Source organism: Sparus aurata, chromosome 15 (assembly GCF_900880675.1).
Source record: "Sparus aurata chromosome 15, fSpaAur1.1, whole genome shotgun sequence".
Lineage (NCBI taxonomy): Eukaryota > Metazoa > Chordata > Actinopteri > Spariformes > Sparidae > Sparus > Sparus aurata.
Window position 1 is genome coordinate 19,743,686 of NC_044201.1, and position 24,340 is coordinate 19,768,025.

At 38.8% G+C, this 24,340-nt stretch overlaps 1 long non-coding RNA gene across 1 annotated transcript in view; it reads right to left on the reverse strand.

Moving 5' to 3' along the window:
- Positions 1-8,439: 8,439 nt before the first annotated feature.
- The window catches only part of LOC115596951 (uncharacterized), an 81,582-nt gene continuing 65,681 nt past the window's right edge, over positions 8,440-24,340 (reverse strand). Inside the window, exon 4 of the long non-coding RNA XR_003986981.1 lies at positions 8,440-13,095. This is a non-coding gene — a long non-coding RNA (uncharacterized LOC115596951). The remainder of the gene's footprint in view (positions 13,096-24,340) is intronic.

A 24,340-nucleotide genomic window follows, 5' to 3' on the forward strand; every position in this document is an offset into this window, starting at 1 on the left:
CTCTGAATTTTCAGATGTGACAAAGCATTGTGACAATGCTGTGTTAAGAGATAGATTGGATAGGATGTGGTTAGGGTCTCCACAGTATCATGTTAGCACTGAAGAAAGGTGTGGCTGCCCCAGTTCTAATTCTGGTAGAGGGAAAAAACTGCTTGTTTGCATGTCTCTAAACCAGTCCCCATGGTCTTGGTCTGGGTCTTAACCCAGGATGTGGCCACAGTGCCCCTGTTAAGTGGTGTTGTAGAAAGCTTGGTTTGTGGTTAAAATGAATAAATCCCATCATAAGAAAAAGGTAACAGCTGCGTGTTTATGTTCATGCAGTTAGCGAACAGATTAGCGCATGGGGGAAGTTGCCGTTTTCAGATTGTAGGCTAATAGATTGAAGGCTGTCAGGTTTCATGTAGCGACAAAGAGTTTGAGAACAGTACATACAGCTAGCAGAAGGAAGGAGGGAAAATGTGTCCAGTGACAGGCTTTATATACCAACAGCGTACATCTGAAAATTCAGACTAAGTTCAAAAACAAAAAGACCATCAGTTCATTCTGGTTTGCAAGCAAGATGAACAGTGTATGCAGGATTTTATTGTCCTGATTCAGTCGGCCCTTGTTCTTCTCCTACGCACCTGTCGATCCACATGTGTGCAAAAGTTTTACTCTGTAATGCTTAAAAATGTTGAAATGTAGTCTTGAACCATGGTTACGTGCAACTTCACCTCCTGATATGAAAGTCAGGTCATAAACATGCAATGTGATCGCGAATTATTGAGATATATGAGAAATGATAATATGGTGTGACATGTACAAATGTGGATGCATCAGAGGTGCGATTTCCCTGAGTTCTTCCTTGCAAGGTGTCATTGACGTCAAAGGTTGTTGTTGATTCAACTTAAGTCCACGGTGTCAGAGTGAGGCTGAACCCAGGACCATCTTATCTGGGCTGTAAACCAGCTGAGCAGCTGGCTCTAACCACAGAGCATGCTCCTATGTGTAAGTGTGTGTGTCTGAGCAGCGTGTAGATTCAAATGCGATTGTGCATGTGTGTACGTGTGTGTGGCAAGGTTGCTCTTAGACATGTCCGGGCGTATTCTCAGTCAGTGCTGCACAGAGGCCCAAGGCACTGCAGTAACTGAGCTACACACGCACACACACACACACACTCCCGTGTAGTATGTATTGTCATGTGTAGTGTGTCAGTGCAAAGTAATCCTAATGAAGACAAACAATGCCATAAAAGAAATTTCAGAGCCAACAAATGTATTTTTAAATTGAAAGAAATAAAATTGCTCATCATGAGTAATAATTTGGTTTCTTTTGTGATCCCGTGTGCTTGTTTACTCTCCAGTTGGCCGTCACCACAGCATTAAAAATCCTCTGACGGGCTATTTGTTTTCTGCGTTCATGTAACAACGTCTTCATGATGAACACTCCGGTCTGGTTAAGTAATTACATTCTAACAAACAGGACTTGCGCTGCAGCCTGGCTCGGTGACTTGACAATTAGTCACCCTGCCTGCAGATGAAAACAAATCTGATCTTAGATTTTAGTCAAAGATGAAGACGTTAACGTATGAAATCTGACAAAGAAAGCAGGATTCTAGTTGAGAATGCTTTCAGTAAGAGTTTGCAGTAGTGCGTAATGTTCAGAAATACAATCAAACAGAGTGTTTTGTCTTTGACCTCTAAAATCTACCCCATAATCCCTGAAGGTATTAATGCTTTGAAGCGTCATTTTTGATTTTTGGAGAAGGGCACCGCCACTACTGAACATCTTCAACAGTTCAATCTGGATTTCTGGGGGCAAATCCAAGTCAATGTGTTCTGTCTGAGCCAAAGTTGAAGGTTGTCGGCGACCTGCGTGATGTGCTCCTTCACACTCGGGCACGTCTGGGCAACACCACAGAATTTGCCGCTGATCTGATACCTATCGGGGCCAGAATCAGCGATATAGATACTTTTTAATCACTAAAAGTACAATAATGTTTCATGAGTACATTTCATTACCAATGAGTGGTCCTCACTGTTCTCTGTTTATTACTTAATTACATGTACACATGCATGTTGAACTTTTATTAGGTGAACCCTATGACCTTAACAAGTGATTAAAAGCCAAATGTATCACAAAGTATAACCAAATGTCAAGAAAATTCAGATTAATGCACATTTTCCATCTACTGTCTTAATGTGATTTTAAGGAGTTGGTTCATAGAGATATACAGCTGGTGGCGCTAATTTTCCAGTCAGCTGCCACTAAACCATTGCAGAATGAGAAAGAGCAACGAGATGACTGTTACTAATAGATAACCGGTCAAATGGGGAAAAACGATGCTCAAAACTTAATGAAAATGTGGCTTTTGGCATGTGAGGAAGCTCACAGTTTCATATCGGCTTCAAATTCCCTATTAGGCCTGAGATACACTCGTCAGCGTGGCTCTTCACACATGCCTATTTGCTGATACACCCCTGTTGATGGAGAGTAAATACTAGTTTGCACACGTTAACTTGTTGTCCCATTGCTGTCTTTTCGGCTGGTGATGTGCTTACTGACCAACGATGTTACATTCAAATCTGGAAACCGCGTTGGAGATGGAGTCCAATTTATTCCAGTGAAAACTGCCCAGTGACGGTTTGAAGTCAAAATGGCTTGACTTCCAGAGTGCCATTTAGCTCAGTGGGTAGAGCGGGCATCCCATGTACAGAGGCTTTGTTGTTGCTGCAGCAGCCCCGGGTTCGAGTCCGGGCCGGGGGCTCTTGGCTGCATGTCACTCTCCCTCTCTCTCAACCTGTTTCTTGTCATGTCTTCAGCTGTTTTGTTTGTAAAGGCCAAAAATATATACTTAAAAAAAGAAAAAATTCTCGACTTCCCAGCTATAGAATGACCCTGATTTTCTGTGTTGTGGGACCCACAGAAGGTGTGGCTCTTCTAGACTTTCCAAATGTTATCAAACTTCATTGCTCAAATAATGACAGTCAAACAAGTAATTTTGCCAGGGTTGTGACACAAAACTGTAAGCTTTTGGGACTGCAGTGCATCACGTGATGTAATTACGCATTTTGGCCACTACAAAAGTTGTCTTCAAAGCCTGGCACTCTTCCCCGGGACTTGTTTCTGACCCCTGACCCTGTCACATCCCCATAATGCCCCTACTGTTCATGTGCACATTGCATTTTGCAGACGCTTGGTGTTAATTTTCTGAGGACATGCGCAACTGACGCTCCAAACAGACGTTGGATACGCGAGGCACAGACATGAATGTATTGTTAAAAGCAAGTAAATCCTCAGCCTTGTGCTTCTCTTCAGTGGAGGATTCGTTCCCTTAGTCTCATGACGCTGCACTTTGTCCCATTTTGGTCTCTGATGCAATATCAAGATTTTTGCTGATTTCCTCATTTTTAACTCAAAATGCGCATAAAAACCAGGGGGTTGAAGTGCACCGACTGAGGGCACGCACACAACAGCAGCAGAGAAAAAGAAAGAGCGCAGCACTAACTTTACTGGAACTAACAGACCAACAAGGCATTGATCAACAAATAATCACCATCCTGTAGATGGCAAGAGCCAGTAGTGGTGCTGCATGCAGGTGCATCAGTACGAAAATGGCTACAATAAATGGCATAAAAAGAATTGTGACGACTTTATTGGTTGGAACTTTTTGGTTACACCCAGCTAGTGTAGCATGAAGTAATTTATGTCCTACAGCGAAAAAGGTGAGAGACAGAAAGGAGTTCACAGAATGAGTGAGTCAGCAGAGTGAAGAACAACAGTCCGGAGTACACGTGAAGCTCATCTTGATTAATACGTGTTTATGTTCTATGTCTTATCGCCTGAAGTCGCAGCAAAAACACACCGATGACTCATCGTTATCAGGGCATTATGTTACAATAGCCTCACCTGGGTCATATACCTGCCTGCATGTACAGCCTGTGCTGCACCTGGACTTAAGTGAAAAACAAGTCAAATTTGCTTTCACTTATTACAAGAATAAATTGTAAACAAAAGGAGGCTGCACTTAGAAAAAACAACAATGTTTAGACATAAAAAAAATATCGTAAAGCAGGTCACTGGTGTGGTTTACATCAGCTGAAAAAAGGAGGAATGACATGGCCCAGATCTTCTGATTCTGGTAAGCGGTACACATTGTAAATGCGCAACATTTTTTAATCTATTGATGGCTCTGATAGGTGGAAAAGAAAAATTTAAATAAATGGTGGATGACAGTGAAACATCTCCTGAAAGATCTTGAAAAACATAAATAAGTAAGCAAAAGACGCAAAAAAAGGAGCACTTTATAGATATATAGTGTAATTTTCTGTAAATACAAAGTGCTGAGGTATGTTGATTTTTCTGTGCACTAACTGCCAAAACCATACAGTTTGCTATTAGTATGTACAGAATTACACTTTAGTAGGGCTGTGCGAAATATTTATATTATTCTGACAGTTATTGCAATATAATTGATGTTCAGCAGGTATAAGGTTTACCATGTTCTCCATATTAGTTTAGCGTGTTAGCACTTTAACAACTGCAATGGAGCATTAAAGACGGATTACAGGCTGACGATTTAGTTTAGTTCATTTATTTGACAGTTCACTTTAGAAGTACAATTGCATAGTTACAGCACCAACATGCACAATAAAAAAAGAAAGGACTTATTTCCATTGTGGTCCTTGTTGTAGTTAGATGTCATAGAGGTTGGTGCATGTACGCTTCTCAAAATTAGTTTTTATAAATTGGGATATTTTATTGTCTCACTTGATTGTTGATTCTGTGACTTATCTGATTTTTAATTTTTTGGGGGTTTTTGTCAATTTTGGCCCCCAAAAATAATCACTTGACTTTTATTCCATGTATGCACCCATCGCAATATCCCTATCTAATTTTGAGTAGTGTACGGGGAGATGGTGGAATAAGCAGCATATTAAAAAAGCACAAAAGACATACAGAAAATATTCACATGTCATTATTTAATCATAAACCAAGGTATTGGACAAACTTGAACGTTGACCTAGTTGCTACAAAACCTCAAATGTCAACCTGATGGTGGTGCGAAAGGAGAAGTGAGGGGATCATTCATCCTCTGGGGACTGTGAATATACCACCCACGGATCTACACAGCTAGAATGCCTAAAAACCAAATCTTTATACTTTTTACCTTACAGCTTCAGGACAGTTCCCTCTTTGTTCAAGATGTCTATGGTGTGTTGGACATGTTCACTGAAAACTGTGTAGCTGACATTCACACAGTCTTTTGTGTGTGTGTGTGTGTGTGTGTGTGTGTGTGTGTGTGTGTGTGTTCACCTGACCTCATCAAAATGTCAAATTTCTACCCCCTCTTTCCTAGTTTCTACCTTCACCCGTCTCGCATCTAATCTCTGTTTAAGTCACTAGATCAAACCACAGACATATTGACTGACAGACTGTACCAATCTGCCCAGCAACACTGAAGAACACAAACTGCTGACTCATTTAACGGCGTTAGAGGGTGTGATTATATCTCAAATCTACCGGTAGAAAACAATTGTCTCTTTTGACATGACATCGTTCTTCCAGAATCGCAAAAGGTAGAAGGGTTTGGCTCAAAAGGTGACACATTTACACTTGTTTTCAGCTGTTTGGAGTGGGAGAACTGTAGTGAATCTGAAATTGATGATTTAATAAGATCTGTGTTTCAAGAAAAACATATCACTCATCACTTCCTCTGACCTCTACAGGCCTACTTTCATCCACCTTCGTGTTTTTGTCTTAAGTTTAATTATGACCTTGTCTAACCTAATCTTAAGCTTGTGAACTTTCATTGTGAGTGTGTGTGTCTTTGCTGAGCATCATTCTCACCCTTGCCACCTATCTGTGAGATCTGTAAACCGATTTGACACTTGATGACATTTTGAAAGTTTTGGTTAACAGAAGCTCCGGCCCTGGAGCTTAACATGCCACAGCTCATAAAATCAATCAATGGGTGATATATCCTCAGGCTAGTCTGGGTGCTATACTGTGGGTTTAAAACTTCAGGTTATACAATGTGAGCCATAAAAAGCTTGTTCTGAAACACTTGGACCTTGTCCCAAAATACTAAATACCAACAGATAGTGGGGATAGTGTAAGCACTTTTAGCTGGTTACGAATCTACTGTTTTACACTGATGCCTCTGTGACATAAGTAAGCAAATGAGACCATCAGCTAGAGGATTAGCTATTTCTATATAGGTGTTATTGTTATTCTTGTTGCCTGTCACCAGGTCGAGTTCAGATGAATCCAAGGTGAGTTTCACAGCCTTGGGAAAGATGTGCTGTGCAGTCTGGAGGCAACCCACTCCCTTGTCAACCCACTCAATAAATGATGAGAAAGTATGAACTACAGAAAAGTTAAAACTGAATGTTTCTTTATGTTTTAAATTGACTTCTGTTTATATTGAATTTTCCATTGCTCTCTTGTCACACTGCTGTGCTTATTATCTGGTTAGGTTTAGGCACAAAAACCACTTGCTTTGGGCTTTTGTTTTTTTGTTTTTGGCCTTCATGGCTTTTATTGATGTGACAGTTCAGAGAGCTGACAGGAAGCAGGACGAGAGAGAGGAGGGATGACATGCAGCAAGGGGCCACATGTCAGTTCATGTCAGTTTTATTTTAATGTTGTTTCTTGCCTTCAAAAGGACAAAAAGGAAACACTAGTTGGATCAAGATGTTTACCACTGGAGGCCATGATGCTCATACAGCTGAATCACCAGGATCAACAAAAGATAAGTTCCTCAAAGCTGCTTTAAGAAAAATGGAAATCAAACACCTCCAGCTTTTATTTTACCTTTTTTTTTCAAAAGCAGGGTTTTTTTAAAAGTCTGACGAACCAAATACAGCTGCACCCAGTGCTGCAGTGTCGGTAATTAGGGGTTTGGGGAATGTAAACAGGAGGTACACTGTTGTCATGGCATCTGTGGGTGACAACTTGAGCTCATATTAAGCCAGTAATTGTTTACATTTTGGCAGATTAGATCCAGAAAAAGAGGTTCCTGTTATCGGTGTCCCCGTGGATGTGCAGAAAGCTGTCACTGGATTACTTTGATACTGAATACAACTTAAAGCGTCATGATTCACAGGCAGGTTGTGATGTTATAAGTAGCATCTTTTTTCATGATTTGTAAGCAGAAGAATGATTTCTATAGACTTTGGTACCTTTGGATCTCCTGTTTTAAGCTGCTGGCTGTAGTTCCATTATTACTGCCATATTAAACCTCTTATCTAACCGTCAATCACAATGTGTAACCGTTCCTTTGAGACTAGGCTAAAAAGCAGTGTTGTCTTTGTTTGAAAGGCTCTTGCACCTCTGCTGGGTGTTGTCAGAAGTGACACATCCTCAATAACACTTCCACATCACTGCAGTGACGCAAGATTCCCGGCTGCTGCTGAGATACGGAACCTCTTTTATTGGAACAGGAATTTCTATAAAAAATTAAATGTGCAAAACAGAAGAAAATTGCAGGTTAACTTTATGGTGATAAACCAAATGGAAAAAACAATGAGTGGTGGGCATTTGATGTGTCATGATTCAGCCAAAAAGTGTTTAAAGGTGCAATACGTAGGAATTGCACCTTTAAATTGCACCTGTCAAATTCATACTGAAAACAAGTAGAGGGCAGCATATCCTTCATGTACCTGCTTACTGCAGCCCCCTTTGACTAGTTAGCTTTGTTAGCCTCGAAGCTAGCAGTCCGTACTGGGAGTTTGGGGACCAAAACGGGGAGTGTTGATGTTTATACCGACAGCACATGAACTTTTGACTGTTACAGGCCGGGGCTAGCTGGTTCCCATGCTATCTAGATATCTCCGTAACAATATATGAAGACATAATAACATCAGAACTGTTATTTCTTCAAATCCTGTTGATACTTTGTAGTACATTTTTAAATGTTTTCAACAAAAAATCTTGCCCCCTTAAATCTTAATTATGACATTTAGCCATTATAATAGATTATTGCTAAACACTTCTATTACATTTGCCCATTTTAGTAGCAGTGGTGCTAACAAAGTGTCGTAGTTTCTACTTAGAAAGGTCAAAGTGTCCATTAAAAAGTGTAAGTGCATCCACGATTATTTATTCTTTGTGTGAATCAAACATCAGATGTGTTGCCTCACTTTGTAGTCTCGTATATTTACAGTTTTCTTGATACAGTTTTGGTCACTTGCTGTCCACTGTCATTATCACCGTGTGGCGTTGTTGAAAACAAAAAGTCACTTCCTGTGGTCAGGACTTGAAATAGTTAGTGGCTTCACTTCATCTGTGAGAGATCCAAAAAGAGGAGCCAGGAGGAGGCAACTCGTCCTGACGTGACGGCCATATGACGCAAGTATTTCACTAGATGACAGAGATATATTTGTATGATTCTCAGGTGAACTGTGGTTTCTCCTCCAAACACAACGACAACAACAACGACGACGACAGACAAGCTTCCCGGGTTTGAGATGTTTTATTGGTGTACTCTCATCATTTCTTACAATCAAGATTCACTTCTGCTAAACACGACACGACAGGCACAACATCCAAAACGAGAAGCATGCAGAGCTTTATAGGCAGACAAATTTATCTCCCTCCCCTCCTCCTCCTCCTCCTCCTCCTCCTCTCGCTCCCTCCTTGACTCACCCCGTCTGAGCTCTTTCACACATGCTCCTTCCTGTTCGATCTTTGTCCCTCTCTTCCTAGTTCACACGCTCTCTTTCTCACACACGTGCACACACACACACACACACACGCACACACACACTCTGCCTTTTTTTCTCTCATTCGTGACATCTTCTTTCTGCATTTTTATTTTTAGGCAGCTGCAGTGAGATTTTCTGATAACACGACATCTTAAAATAAAACAAAAAACACAAACAAGCTCCTGAATAAGAGGTCACACACTCGCTTGACCTGCTCCGCTTACCTCAGTTGTAACTGCACGGAGCCCCTCAGGTGTCTTATACACACCTAGTTAAGTTGGTTGGGGATATTGGGATATTTTAGTGTTTCACTTGATTGTTTATTCTGTGACAAATATGAATTTTTTATCATGTGGTATTTTTTGCCATGGTTATACCAGAGTGTTTCAATTTTATGCTACTATATACTTCTACTCCATTACATTCCAGAAGAAAATATCTTGCTTACTTTCATTTTTAATTTAAAATCAGAAAGTACAGCTTTTGCACACCTCAAGATCGACAGGTGCTTGGGCGAAGACAGTAGCCGACAAAATCAGGAAAAATACCTCCCCACACTGTCCACTTCACCTGCAACTACATTTAATGACAACAATGTTTCGGTACTTAGACCTTCATCAGGTAATTTCAAACCTTGTTGTCATTAAACTTAATTGCAAGTGAAGTGGACAGTGTGCAGGAGTCTTTTTCCTAATTAAAAATCATAAAACAAGCTTATAAAATGCAGCTTTTTTCTTCAAGATTCAACACATGCACGTACATTGTTGGGTTGTCACAAAACATGCAGATGTTTTGTTTTTTTTTAAATCATCTTCTGATTATCCATTGGAGAAAGGACTTTACTAACTTTAAAAACTTCAAGTATGTTTAGTTGATGATACTTCTACAGTGGGATTTTGAATGAAGGACTTTTACTTTGCACGCTGGCAGAATATAAACTACAATGAGGGTGCCATTACACCCAATTAATAATTTTACTAATATATTATTAACATGTAGAGACAATAGACAGAATGATAGAAATAAGAAACGTAACAATACACAAGTTATCTGAAGGATACGTCTTTTCTGTGATGTTTTTAAGTTATCCATAACACTTGCCTCTTTTCTCTGTCAGGTTTTTTGGTGTCCTCATGTCTCATCGTTCCTTTCTATCTCAGGCGATGTTCACATTACTGCAGATTAGATTTGAAAATTGTGTGTCTTATTCAAACTTTTGTTTCCAAAAGATCTGTTATCTGTCCACATTAACGTGTTAAGTTTTATCAGTTAAATCACTGAAGCTGTTTGAGTCTGCTCAACAGGTTTTCAGTGTGATTTGTGTTGTCTCTTATACGTAACATGACTATAAAATGTTTAATCATGGCTCAGGATTTTGGGCACGTTTGAGCTTCCAGCGCTTGAAAATGAAGCTTTATTTTGATTGAGGGGAGAAGGGAGAAAATATAAAAGTTATTTATAAACGTGCATCAGTGTGGACATGCTCTCAGTGACCAGCCGAGGACAAAATGTGGTATTTCATGCCTGTTCTCGCCCCTCAGCTGAAAGCATTAGCTGTGCGTGCAGACACAGCATTGATAAACAAATTTCAAACTTCTACACAAACAGCTGTATCTCTCTGAAGAAAATTCAGTTCATCCAAGGACAAACAAAAAAAAAGAAACCCATTCCTCTGAGGGGCTGAATGTGTTTGGGAAAAGTAAATCTTCCAGGAATGAGGCATGTTCTCACTGATAACCACAATTTGAAATTTAACAATGTGGGTTTACAGCCCGGGGGTCACGAAACTCGCTCAACCCATAAAAGATGACCCGTTAATAGTTTTAAAACACTTCTGGCAGAGTGTGACTCAACAGCGACACGTCAGCCAGAAGTTTAATGATCAGCAGTTTATTGATCAACTATGAAACTTCCACGGTTCTTCAAATAAAATGTGTCTTATGTGCTTTTTAAAGACGAGGCTATTGTACCGAAACTCTGCTGAATTCTGTCTTATTATGAGAATACAAATTTCCTCGACTTGCATAAATATTTGAAAACAAATCAGATTATGTTTTTAAAAAGTGCATCCTCTGTTTCTACCACAGCTGGATTTGGTCTTTGTGGCTCCACTTGTTGCTGAACTCAGTCCAATCGACCCAGTTTACGGCTCTGAAGGGGAAACCTACCAAAACACATGAGCAGCCATGTTGTAGTCCCCAAAATCCTGAAGTCTTGCCTTAATTTGGGGAGAATAAATAAAATAAAATAACTTGTTGGTTTTTCAGCAACTTGTAACTGTAACTACTATCTGCTGCCACACACAGTATATTGATTTATGCTTTACTTACTGAAAAAACAGTCACGTATGCAATATGACATTTTACATTGTTTTTTTTTAAGTAATAGGATGGCTGTAAAAGCAGGTTTAGATGTTATATGTTTTGCTTGTTTGAGAGCATCAAGGAAGCTATGAGGCTTAAATTCAATTTATGTTTGAGCGGAAGCAATTTGAGCAACAGGAAAATAATTTGCACGATTGTTAGCTGATTAAATTAGTATTTGTGTCAAAAGTTTCCGTCATTTGCTTTTCCAACTTCTTAATTGCTGCTTTTTCGTCTCCATGTAAATTCTAGCTGAATTTATTTGAGGTTTTTTCAATACAGCCGATGACATCATGTTGAGCTTTGTGATGCAAAACTTCTCAATATAAGAATAAACATTTCACTGATGAAACGTTTAATAAAGAAAAGATTTTGCAGAATAATCCAAAATAAAAATCATGGATCATAGCAGCCCTCAACTACTGTATGTGTAATTAATCATTAAACTGATCACTGATCTGTGTTCTCTCATGGGCACAGTAGTGCTGTTATGCACTTGTTCCTACTAGATTCATTTTAGAGTGAATTTCATGACCTTGAAACAAAAACGAGCTGGACTGAACTCAAATCCTGGTTAATGTTTTATTCAATTAAGTTTATTGTTTTGGTTATTTAGATACAAGTGAGGTTTATTAACAGCAACACACAAGGAGGAAGAACAAATCTGTTCAGTCGTTGACGCCGGACATCCAATCCTTTTCACAAAGTGTTATTCCTAAATTCATTTAAATGAGCTTCAAATAAGCTTTAAAATATTCAACTTGACAGAGCAATTAGGCCTTGAAAGAGGATTACAACACTTATGCTGTACGCTACAGTGTTGCAGATGCAATAATCTTCTATTCTTTATTCATTTTCCTCTTTATTTAGCACCTTTCAAACTGCCCCTATCGACATACATGATGTACATTTTTTAGAGGAAACTCGACATTAAGCATGTGTTATCAAATATTGTAAAAATCTTTAGTGATAATTGCTCAAAATATTATTAAAAAACAGTTAAACACACAAGTGCAGCAGAAAAATATAATAAATAAATGTTTATTTACATGTCCATGGAAGCCCGTTTTTATCAATGTCATTTAAAAAAAGCTTTAAAACAGGAAACTTTCTCAAAATAATCTGTTGCAACTTATTGGGCCATAGGACACGTATTATCATGAGATACTAACTCATTTTTAAAAGTTTTTCATTATTCTGAGATTAATCAGTTCTTATTTTCTCTAAAAAAAAACTAACTCATTAGTTTGAGATACTCAGTCATTATTTAGTGATACTTTGACATGATATATCATTAGATAAGTATTAATTTCTCACTGTTTCACAATAACAACTCGGATACAAAGTCATTATTTTTTCTTTATAATTTTTTAATGACATTGCGGAAGCAGATTTCCATTTTATGTGGCTATGTATGCCTGTAAATAACAAATAATATTAATAAATTAAACATTTAATAAAATGTGTTATGGTATACAGAGATAAATGAAAGCCCCCCAGCAGCTAAAGGGTTTTTCTTTCAGCTCGTCTCTGCATGATGTATAAATAAAGTTGTGTCACTGTAAATTTAAAGACGCTCAAGACTCCAGATTGTCGGTCATTTTAACATGTTTGTTCACCACCAGCTGTGATTTCAACAGCATCAGCATGACTTCACTGGGTGTGGAGATTTTGCTCAAAACTGCCCACAAGCCAGAGGGACGGTTTGGAAAGCCAGAAAAACCTCAACACCTGGACGATTAACAGCACCATCAACCTCCTGCAGGTGTTTTATGGTCATTTGTGCAGCGCGACAATAAAAATCTTACTTACTGCCTCTTTAAACCTCTTGAATTTGTTCTTCCTTTCAACATTTGAGCAAATTATTCCCTGAGGCAACTCCACAGCACAATTTTTTTTTTTTTTTGTTGCCAAGAACCAGCAGCTGCAAACCCCGACACACACAGGACCCGCCTCTTCGTTCGCTGCCTGTGGTCAGTGCTCACCAGTCTTCCCATCTCATGATGATGATGTCATGACCCCAAACTGACTCAGCGACAATTTAACTGGAACAGAACAAGAGAAAACCACTGTTAGGGTGCAGGAAAAGAAACACGGGAAATGGAGGAATATGTGGGGAAATGACGTTAAAAATATTGACACACAAGATGTGGTGCTCAGGTAGCAAAGGGCATCATATTAAGTGCATAATAGGCCTACTGTGAGCAAATAAAGTACAACGGGCTGGAACAGCTCACAGTGCAACACCATAAATCGGCTTTTATTACCCACAAATAAAAAATGTCCTTTTTTTCAGAGCTGCGGAGAAGGAAACACTTTTCAATTCCCTAAAAATAACAAAAGGAACAAACTGGACTTAAAATCTATTAAGGTTCCTCTGATTGTTCACAGCTATTATGATCAGGTATTATAACAGCCTATAATATAATATAATACTATAATATAAACACTGTAGATTTTGAATAACAGGATATAAAGTAGTGACCTGTTTGAGGTCATGCTGTTTAATGGCTACTGGCACCACCGATGTGTTACGGTCATAACAAGGAAATCTAGAGTGTGTTGTCGGTTTTGTGTATTTTTCCGATATCTCTTGGGAGAATTTTCTCAGGGTGGTGTTTAGGACAGATGAGCTTTCTTTAATATCCTGTTATTTTTATAAACCGTGTCCTTCTGTCTTTCCACAGACTAACAAAAGCAGAGAAAACGACATAGTGAATGTTAAGTTTATAAGAACCAGTCTAAACGTGGATGGTGTCATTATTATATAGCCCCAGGCTGCCCAAAGTGAGGCCCATGGGCCAAAGTTGGCTCGCGCGAAGGCTTGATTTAGTCAACCAGATGTTTTGAGGAAAATAACAAAATCTGCAGCATCTGTAACTATTAGACAATAGACAATGTCGGCTGAACTTGTGTCAGGTGCTCTTGGTAAACAGGCAATTCAGGCACTCAAAAAATTACATATTAAGAAATGAGGAAGGAAATATTAAAAAGCCTCTATTGTCTATTATCTTATTCTAAGAGAATATTATCCTAGTACTTCTCACAAACACTCAACCTATTTAATGTTGCTGTTTTACATTTGTTTTTTTATTTGCTGTCTTTTATTGTATTTAATTTTGTTTTTGGTTTGTAACTTTGGTTTTGGTTCATTATTATCATTATTTTCATCATTATTATTATTATTATTATTATTATTATTATTATTATTATTATTATTATTATTATTATTATTATTATTATATTGTATATTATTATTATGCTGTAACAAAATAATTTCTCAGTCTGGGATCAATAAAGTGATTCTATTCTATCCTATTCCATCTATTAAGTGTTGTTATTATGATGATGATCATGGCTTTCCCTGATAGCGAGGTAAAAAAATTGAGGAACTTATAAAAACTAAAATATATGATCAGATTTTTTTTTTAAATGGACCACTAGAATTAGCTTTTTCTCACAAACCACCACCAGGTTCTAAATCAGAAGATCACATATGAATATGTTACTGACATCTACGCCTCTTGATGTTCTGATAATTAAACTAGGACTAACTAAAATACTACATGCGTTGTTGTTGTTCTGAAAGCTAAATTGATACAACACACGCAACAGCCCCTTCTGCGCATCAGGTGTCCCCTTATGTGTCCCTCTGGGTTAGGAAACATGAATTTCATCCAATTATAGTACAAACACACTTCGTGCACTTCCATAATTATGGCCTTAACAAATTGAAGTACAAGTCTAGACAAAAAGCAACATGGCAAGTGACAATATGTGATTTCTTCAATGCAACACTTGTATTTATTAAACATCTGTGCTCAACGTCCCTGCAGCTTCCTGCTTTAATTCCAGACTTTCTGTCCTGTTTTAAGACCTTTGACATGACACACACACACACACACACACACACACACACACACACACACACACACACGGCAACATTGACGAAAACAAAGGAAACCTCGGGCTATGATTTTGACTAAAAATACACATTAGGGCACAACCCAGAGATGATCTTCCCGCTGGTTTAATACGGCAGATTTTTATTTCTTTTCCCTTCAACATTTTGGTCAGAGACGGCTCAACAATAACAGAAGTCACGTTTAAGCACAATAAAAGAGAACAGCTAGAACTCATCCTTTCCTTTTGTTTGTCCATCTGTCCAAACAACCACATGTTAAATGTATACCGTCTTGTACATTATGTATTGTGCTACACATTGCAAAATCATTTATTTTCAAGTTACCATTTAACATCTGGTCAGGGATAGCTCATTGAAGACAAACCTCATTTACGGTTAAATAAACTAACAGTAAAATAATGTGCAGTTGTATATTTTTACATGCACAGTGCATACAGTATCGATGGATTTGAAAAAAGAGTGAAAATACAACAGTCAGCCTGACGTCTTTACACAACATCCACACCTAAACGTCCACTCAGCACACTCTGACACACTGAAACAGACGCTGTGCTCCTGTCTGTTATTAACCACAGATTTATTGTGCACGTACATCTTCATGATAGATTATGTATTATTATTTACAGCAAAACCTGGAAAAATGTTGTCTTTTCACTTTTTTTATACATTTTTTTTTTTATTATGTATTTACTTTGACCATCCAAACTAAACACTGCAAAACGCGAAGATGTGTGTTTTGATACAGAGATCAAAGTTAAACAGGACCAGAGTCGAATAAAATCCCTGAAATTTAAAAAACTTCAATAAACATCAAATTTCCGTTAAGACTAATGGGGTCACTTTGATTTGACCACACTTTGTTAGTCATGATGGACCCCGTCTGCCCAGTCTAAACGGATTAATAAAAAGCACTTTGAAGTTCGGTCTCAATGGTAGAATAAAGGCGCCGCACACTTTTGGCTACACAACAGACAATAGGACCTCCTCCCCTGAGCGCCGTGCATCACTGGAAAAGATGAGGCACAGAGCCGTATGTAGGCGCTGACAGATTTAGACTTTTTTTTAGCAGATGATGTTCTGGAAAGTTTACGCTCCCTGTAGTGTGAAGATGATTTGATTGGGGATGAGACGACATGTTTTAACTTTGTGCTCATCTTTCTAATCATTCTGCTCGGGTGTTTTAAAATTAAATTAGATGGACGTCAGACACATTTTAAACGCATATTTTATGTCTAGCTGATACTTGCCACCACAACATGTTAATTATGACTAATTTCTGATCTGATAATATGTTGATATGATAATATGTGTTGTTTGTGTCCGCTTAATTTATGAGAAAAATAAAAAGTAAGATTTGGTAAAGTGGGTAAAAGTTCAGGTTACCTCCTTTTTTACTTGCAGGTAGATTTGGTTTGCAGCAGAAGACAGGTAAGGCTGCAACTAATGATATTGTGCTTGTCGATTAATTGATTAATTAATTGATTATTTTCTTGATTCATCTTTTAGCTGTTTGGTCCAAAACCCAAAGATAATCAGTTTACTGTAAGAGGAGTGAAGAGACACGACAAGATTTACATTTAATAAGCTGGAATCAGAGAATGTATTTCTTTAAAAAGAATTACTCAAACCAATTGATAAACTATCAAAATAGTTGTCGAATAATTTAATAGGTGACAATTTATGGATTAAGGAAAAAAAACAAAAACAATGCTTCTATTGCATCTGTGCGATGTTATTCCGACTGCAATAATTTATCAATCATTGACTTTTTAACCTCATATTTTCAAAAACATTGGTGATACAATCTGAGATAATTTAGAGCAATACAGTTGTTTGCCGTCTTTTAATGATTCATTTTTAGAAAACAAGAATTTAATAACTGAAAAGGTAAATAATAAGATACTGTGTACCCACACAAATGTATCCTGCTGTCTGTGGTAGACAGTTGAAACCCCAACAGACACATCTTTATTGAGACAAATCTTTCAACTGAAGTTATTCACCGGCTCCCCTCTGACGATGAATGTCTTTATCCATCTTAATCCCAAAGGTGGACACGGTGATTAAAGACCTTGTGAAAAGAACAAAAAAGATAAATTACAGTCTTCCATTTATAACCCTGCCTCTTTCCTCACTCTGAGCCATTACACCGACCACAGGCCAGACAAATTCCTCAGCTTCGGCGACGCTGTTAATCACTCTGTTAAGAGCCGCGGAGTTGAATTAGTCGGCTGCCCTTTTTAAGCGAAGCATCACTTAGTTTAAGACTCAGAGCGGGACTGAAACATGTTTTCACAGCTACATGCTGAGAGGTTTTCTGATCCTTTTTCAGTCTCAGGATAAAATATCGGACAGTGTGTCAGATCAGGACGCAAAAAACCCAGACTTCACAGATAAATTATGAATTCTTTTGCAATTTTTAACAAATCCAAAAAGACTCAAAAGAAAACTGCTCAGCAGAGAAACACCTGCAGCAACATTTGAACCACAAACTCAATAAGCTTCTCTGCAAGCTTCTCATCTAAAAGCAGTATGACTGTAGGCTGCCCATTCGCTCCAGTGATCTCTCTCACTCAGGACAAAGACGTATAACTTTGATGAATAATTTACTGAAGGGCAGGATTAACCAGTCTGATGGATGACTCGCTGCTTTGTCTTTGCTGCCTGATTAAGTGGATCTGCATTTAGCGCTCTCGGGGCAGTGTGTCAAACACCGTGGAGGACAAATACTGAACAGAAAGTGACGGGACGCTTTAAAAGCTTGTTACCACTCATGTGTACCAAATCAGATCAATGCTATTTACACGGTATAGTCCAAAGTTACAATCGCATTGCCTCAGTGCGCTTTACAGTCTGTACAGAACGACATCCTCTGTGAAGTGGGAGAAAGAAACCTCAACAAGAGCCACAGAGGACGGACACCTCTCTCAGGATAGACGGATATGTAAAAGATGTCACAAGTACAGAACAGAACAACAGAAGCACAGTTTACAATTGCATTGCAATGTGTAGATATTTAACAGCAATAACAGCTCATCTCTGACCAAGTCTGCCTTCAAAGAAGTGGATTCAATAAGAGAAATTAGCAATCAATCTAATTATTTATTGGAAAATATAGCTATAACCCTCTTGGTCCAAATGTGTCGGAGCAACATTTCTCTGTGATAGAAGTTTTAAACGAGACAGAAATGAGAAAAAGGGTGATGTGTGAATGTTTAATAAAACCATGTTTACCCAGATAGAAGTTTGATCAGCCTCGGGTCAAAGATAATAAGGGGATTTTTACAGGCATATTGCCATTAGTTTGTAGTTAGTTGCCATTTCTGTAGTTTTATTTTTACAGTTTTTTTTGTAGCTGTCATTATTACAGTCTGAAAAATACTGCATTAATACGCCCCACATGGCCTTTCTTCACCTGTACCAGAAAAATGGCATGGCATTGGCATGCAATGCTATTAGGCAACTTCTGGGAACGTTTTGAGCAGCAACGACAACATCAGCAGCTTCAACAGCTTCTTTAAGTGAGATCACCACACTGTTTAGATGAAACGTTTGTAAAAAAAAAAAAAAAGCAAAGAGTAAAACTGTCAGTATTAAGCAGCAAAGCACAGATCCCTTTCACTAAATTAAAAAAAGATAAACTAGCATCATAAATGTAGCCTTTTAGCTAACAAGGCTGCTGTAGCTGTTGGAATACGAGTAAAGCTCAGTCATTGTATGCGGCCAGTTAAGTGTGAATACAAATTGCGTTTCGGTGGAAGATCACTGATCAGGGGTTACGCCATGGGTGTCTGGCGCCTATTCATTATCAGTGAAAGGAGATTTGCCAGTTTGATGTATGAGTAGACGTTTTGTCTTGTCGTCCCTTTTTGATTAAGTGGAAACCTGCATCAGCGTTAGGCAGGTTTAAGAGTACTCGGCTGTATGTATTGGCTGGAGATCAAAGGTGACTCGAGCAGCGACTCATCGTCCTGACACTCCTCTGTTTCACAGAACGCTATCTGAGTCATACACCTGAGCCGAATGCTGCTCTTACGGTGGAGGAGCTACCTACTGTACACTCTACTTATCGAGTACATCTCGCCTAATGCGGTAACTCCCACCTTCATGAAGGTTATGGTGTTCAAAAAGGTGTTGAGCTTGTTTGAGAGAGATGTAGATTCAACATTATGGTCATTCTGTGGTGCTGACTATACAATGTATATATATTAATATAAATATCAGAAACTCCTCTCAGCATAACACAGTATATCTCAACAGCACTTCAAAGTACAGCACTGAATTAACAGTGTAAAACAGTTTCAACAAAGACTGAACATTATGTCCTGATGGCTGTTGTATAAGGCTTGTTTTTTCCAGCTACATAAGAGTACCCTTTTTATTTACTTGTACTGTATAAAGATATGTGCCTTACAGTGAATTAAGTAACTTCTTAATCAAGACAGGAGACATTCATTAATAGAAGGTGAATCTATGTAAAACTGACACATGACTCGCCACCCATCCTGTGTACATGTATACGCAGTAAAAAACATTTAATTAGTTAAAAGACAAAGATGGAGAAAGGAGGGTTCAGTTAAAATCAGGGTTGTGAGATAGTCAGTCGCAGTAAGTGGTGCCTGGCGTTAATGTTTTTGTGTAAATTTGAGTGGCCAGGAGAGCTTAGATGTAATCATTATCAACAATTATTTACAATAATTCGAGTTTTGCATTGCATCAAAGCAGTCACGTCACCTACAGCCAACAACAGCGAGGAGATGAGGAGGGACAGATAATACCCCACGCTCCCTTTACTCACTACATTTTGTGAGTTGTTGAGTTAGGTGGAACTTTGTGCAATGCTTTCGATCTCAAATTCTGAATTTTTTCAAACATTAAATCCTTTTATTTATTTGTACAAAAAGGATTGTGTCGCATTGTTCCGGTGTTTGTTTCCGTATTCATTTGCATATAGAGCGGGGAAGTGAGATGTGATCACAAGTGGCCACTCCAGATGCTTGTCGAAACGCCTCATCGTGAGCTGTCTCCTTGTGATTGGATCACCGTGACACGTGTTAATGCCAGGAATGAACAGCGTCATAGTTCATAATAATGCAGTGCAGCAGTGAAGATACAGACATTTCATAGAGTAGACAAGTGTACAGAACGCAGACCTGCTTAATAATTGATTATTTTATTTTCAGCACCACTAGTTCCCATGTCCACAGTTAAAATAAGTCTCAACACTCTAACAATAAGAAATAAACACACTACAGCGTGAAAGAGCAGATGAAATGTAGCAAGTTCTGACTCATGAAGAAGTAAAAACTGGACTACCATCACACACACAGCTCGCTTGTTGACTGCAACCTGCAACATGTGCTGCTGTGTTAACACCCTTGAAACCAAACCAACATTTAAAATGGACTCACTGATCCTTTGAGATCAAATGAAGTAAAATCTGCCTACAGCTGTGCAGAGAAACCACAAAGAACATTTAACATGGTCTGTTTATCAAATCTTCAAAAACAGCCACTCACGTTAAAAAAGCCCGCTGAGCATTGAGCCGTTGTTGCAACATACAAGCTGAAAGATAATTCTCCTCGTTTACCCGTTTTGTGACTGTAGTGAAAACAATGCATGGTCTCTTCTTCTGTTCTCTAACATGGCTGCAGATCAATTGAAGAAAATAAGTAGTGCGGCTCGGAGGGTAAAGACTGATTAAGTATAAGTTTCTTTGGTTTAAGGATGTTCGTCATAGTCGCCAGGATAAAATGTTGGCAGTTAATGTTTCTGCAAAGCACTGACGCGTTTATTTTTTTCCGTGTCTTAAGCTACAATACTGACGATTCAACCGATGACGCCTTCATGACCTGAGCTCTGTATCAGGAGGTAGAGATGATGTTGGTGGAATTACAGGCGAGAGGGCTCTCGAGCCAGTAAAGGCAGTTCGAGAATGCGTTTCAACATCTGTGTGATATCACTGGATATCTTTAAGGAAACCTCCTCCATCAAACTTCCAGCGATGTTTGTGGAATTAAAAAACTTCCAGTCAATGACGTCTTCAGCCTAAACCCTACCAAGTGTTTTTTTTTTGCCTAAACCTAGCCAGACATAAAATTAAAAATGGGGCCTAAAGAAGCGTAAGTGTAAGTGCAACAAAAACCTCCACGTGGTTTGCAGAAATGTACATCACCAACATTTATTCTGGTGACTGGGTTCCAGTCTATTATTTCTTTCAGCAGGATCTGCTTAGGGGCAAAAGTTATTTATTTCACTGATCTTGCTGCTTTTGCAATTCAAATGTGGAAAGAGTTATGAAAGGAAGAACTTGTAGGAACAGGCATTATGACTTCCAGCAACTGCTGAACTCTTCTACAGTTGAAGTTTACACACGAGGCACATCTTACTCACTATAAAAGCTAAAAAAAAAAAATGTATTCATCACAAACTTGACAGATGCCACAATTCAAACGGCATCCTCATTTTTCAGAATATATTCCACATATCTTTCTAAAATAAACATCATCCGTACACGTCACACAATTTTTATTTTGTTGGAAATCTCCTGTGCCTCCCATTTCTTTCTGATGAGATGCACACAGTGACCAATTACTCTTTCATGGGCCAATTTCTTTCATAAGACACTTTGACATGCCAGAGTAAGAAAGGCACGCTAATCACGGCTGCTTCAGCATCACACTGCCAACAGAAGAGAGCCGTCATTAAAGTTATTAGTAACACCTGTGCTTCTCCTGCCATAACAGTGTCCAAATGTTTTCAGTGGAGGAGTAGAGTATTCAAAAGTTGGAAACCCGTCGTTCGAGGTGGACAGAGTCGGCAGGATGAAACGAATTAAGCTCTGTAGGACGCTGCTCTAACATTTCACGGGAAGAAGGAGCTCACTTGCTGACTGAAGAGATGGATGTGGAGATAAAAATGAGTGAGCCGAGGAAGAACAGAAAAAGAAAGGTGGTACATTTACCACAAATTGTAATTTACACACACACACACACACACACACACGCACACACAAACGGCTGTAAAAACAAGTCAATGAATGGAGGCTCTTTGGCACAAAACTTTTTAAGAGGGAAATTTTTACATCTGCTGCTTTTGTGCTCTGCATGTGTGTGTGTGTGTGTGTTTGTGTGCCTTTTGGCCAAGTGGCCGCTTCCAGACTGATCATAGGAAGATGACTGGAAACACACTGCACTTTCAGTTTCCACTCAGCTGACACACGGATGCACACAGGCTGTCACGCACCCACACTCAAGAAAATTTGTTACAGATAAGTGACATCGCTGTCAGATGAAATCCTCACAGGTCTGCATTTGATTTTTTTTTTTACAGTTTAAAGAAGACAAATCACAGCATTGACCATCATAGGGGAACTGGTCCCTGCAGTATGCTTGTAAAGATCCTACGTACCGGACTGAGTGGAGGGCAGTCCTATAGGTGCAGCCAGGTGTAAGATAATTGCCATATTTATTATACAGTTCTGCCCCTATGTAAGATGTACGGTTGATAATTCCAGAACTCCAAAAGTTTTGGATTTCAAGGAATGGCAGAAAGATGCTGTCAGACATACAGTCCAAAACACCAATACCCCCCTCTCTCATGTCTGTACGGTAAATATGTAGCGGCCAGTTAGCCTAGCTTAGCATCAGAAGAGGTAACAGCGAAACAGCCAGCCTGGTTCTCTCCCAGTGAAACAAAGCTGGCCTGCCTCCACCTCTAAAGCTCGATCATTAACATAATAATGTGTAAAAACAACAATTCACCCAACTGAATGGCAAAATATGTTGGTTGTTACTGCACTTTAGAACAACAGGAAAACGTTTCTGATCCGACGCCTCTGTCGAAAGGAAGACAGTATTTCTCTGTGCATTTCAAAACCATTAAAAAGCAGTGTTGAAACATCAGTCTCCTAAACAGCTGAAGTAGATGAGAACTTGTTTTAAAATGTAAAAAAAAAAGAGTATAAAATGGCTCCATAGCTCAAGTTTTGGGAAGTCTCGAGATCCCGAATTGATCCCCAAAGACACTGTTTCCTCCCTGGAAGTGCGGTCGAGCTCATACACCCACTTCAGATGGGATGTGTGCTAATGCCATTAGCTTAGCAGCCACAGTGAGGATTTCAGCTTAAAAAAAAAGGATATTAAAAAAACGTCATTTCAAATCAGTGTGGGGTCTCTGGGATTCTAGACGCTTGGATTACACCATGCTAGATGTATGAAGCCATTTCAAGTTTACCATCTACTTCAGTTGTTGTAGGAGGAGAATGCTGCCACACTGTTTTGTGGACTACGATACTTCACCCGACTTTCCACCAGCAGAGTTCATTGGGTTTCAGGTTTCGGTAACTACTACAGGTGAGGGGGCCTGTTTGGCAGATATAGAGTAAAATCAATTAGATTAGGGAATTATTGTTGTCATGCTTTTAAAAAACTGGAAACAGGGAACCAAATAGCTGACAAACTCATTTTTTTTGGCCTCATTCATCCACAATTTTAAATATCACTCATTTGTTTTCTATAAAGCCACATTAAATCCTCCTTAACTGGTTGTGTAACCGTGGGGAACGACTTTTAATGAAGCACACTGATGCAAGAATACCTAAAGGTCAAGGTGGAATAATGGTCTCATCTGAAAGTAATAATTACTCATCACACTCGGTGGTTTTGTTTACATGCCTTCAGTAAGACCATAATTGCCAAGAGTCTGAGGAAGACAGACGTGAGATTGAAATGTAGCAGTAATCCTTTCGCGTCTGCTGTTATTGCAAATGTTCCAAAAAACTGACAGAAAAACATGACGCGATGACGGTGTAAACATGTTGTGACGAGTCTTCATTAAAGCCCAGTCCAATCAGAGAACTCAAGATACTGAAGGTTACTGCGACCTCAAGACGCAGCACAGTCAGTTATACAAAGTTAATGTTCCTAAAAAACTGCACGAGAAAAAAAAAAATTTTCTCAGACATTAAAGTCACAAAAAAAAAACATGTGACAGTGAAGCCTGCAGGTCTCTTCAAAGCTCAAAATGTATGATAATAAGGTGATTCCGGGCTCAAATCAGTATTTCCTTATTGCTAAATCAGATTGTAAGGTATAATTTGATTACATCATTCACTTCAGGCATAATGCCCGGCAAATTGCAATATTTTTCCTAGATATTTTCTCACAAAATTATGACATAAAATCTATGAGAATATTTAAGTTTTTTCATAAATTATTATCTTTGTTATTCTGCAAATTACCACCCTCCCCCTGCTCCGTATGTTTATTTTCACCTGCAATGTCCTTAACACTCGATAGTTTATAGGCACTGTACATCTGGCAACCCCATTAGTACAGACAATGAGTGTGAACCTTGTGTTTTAC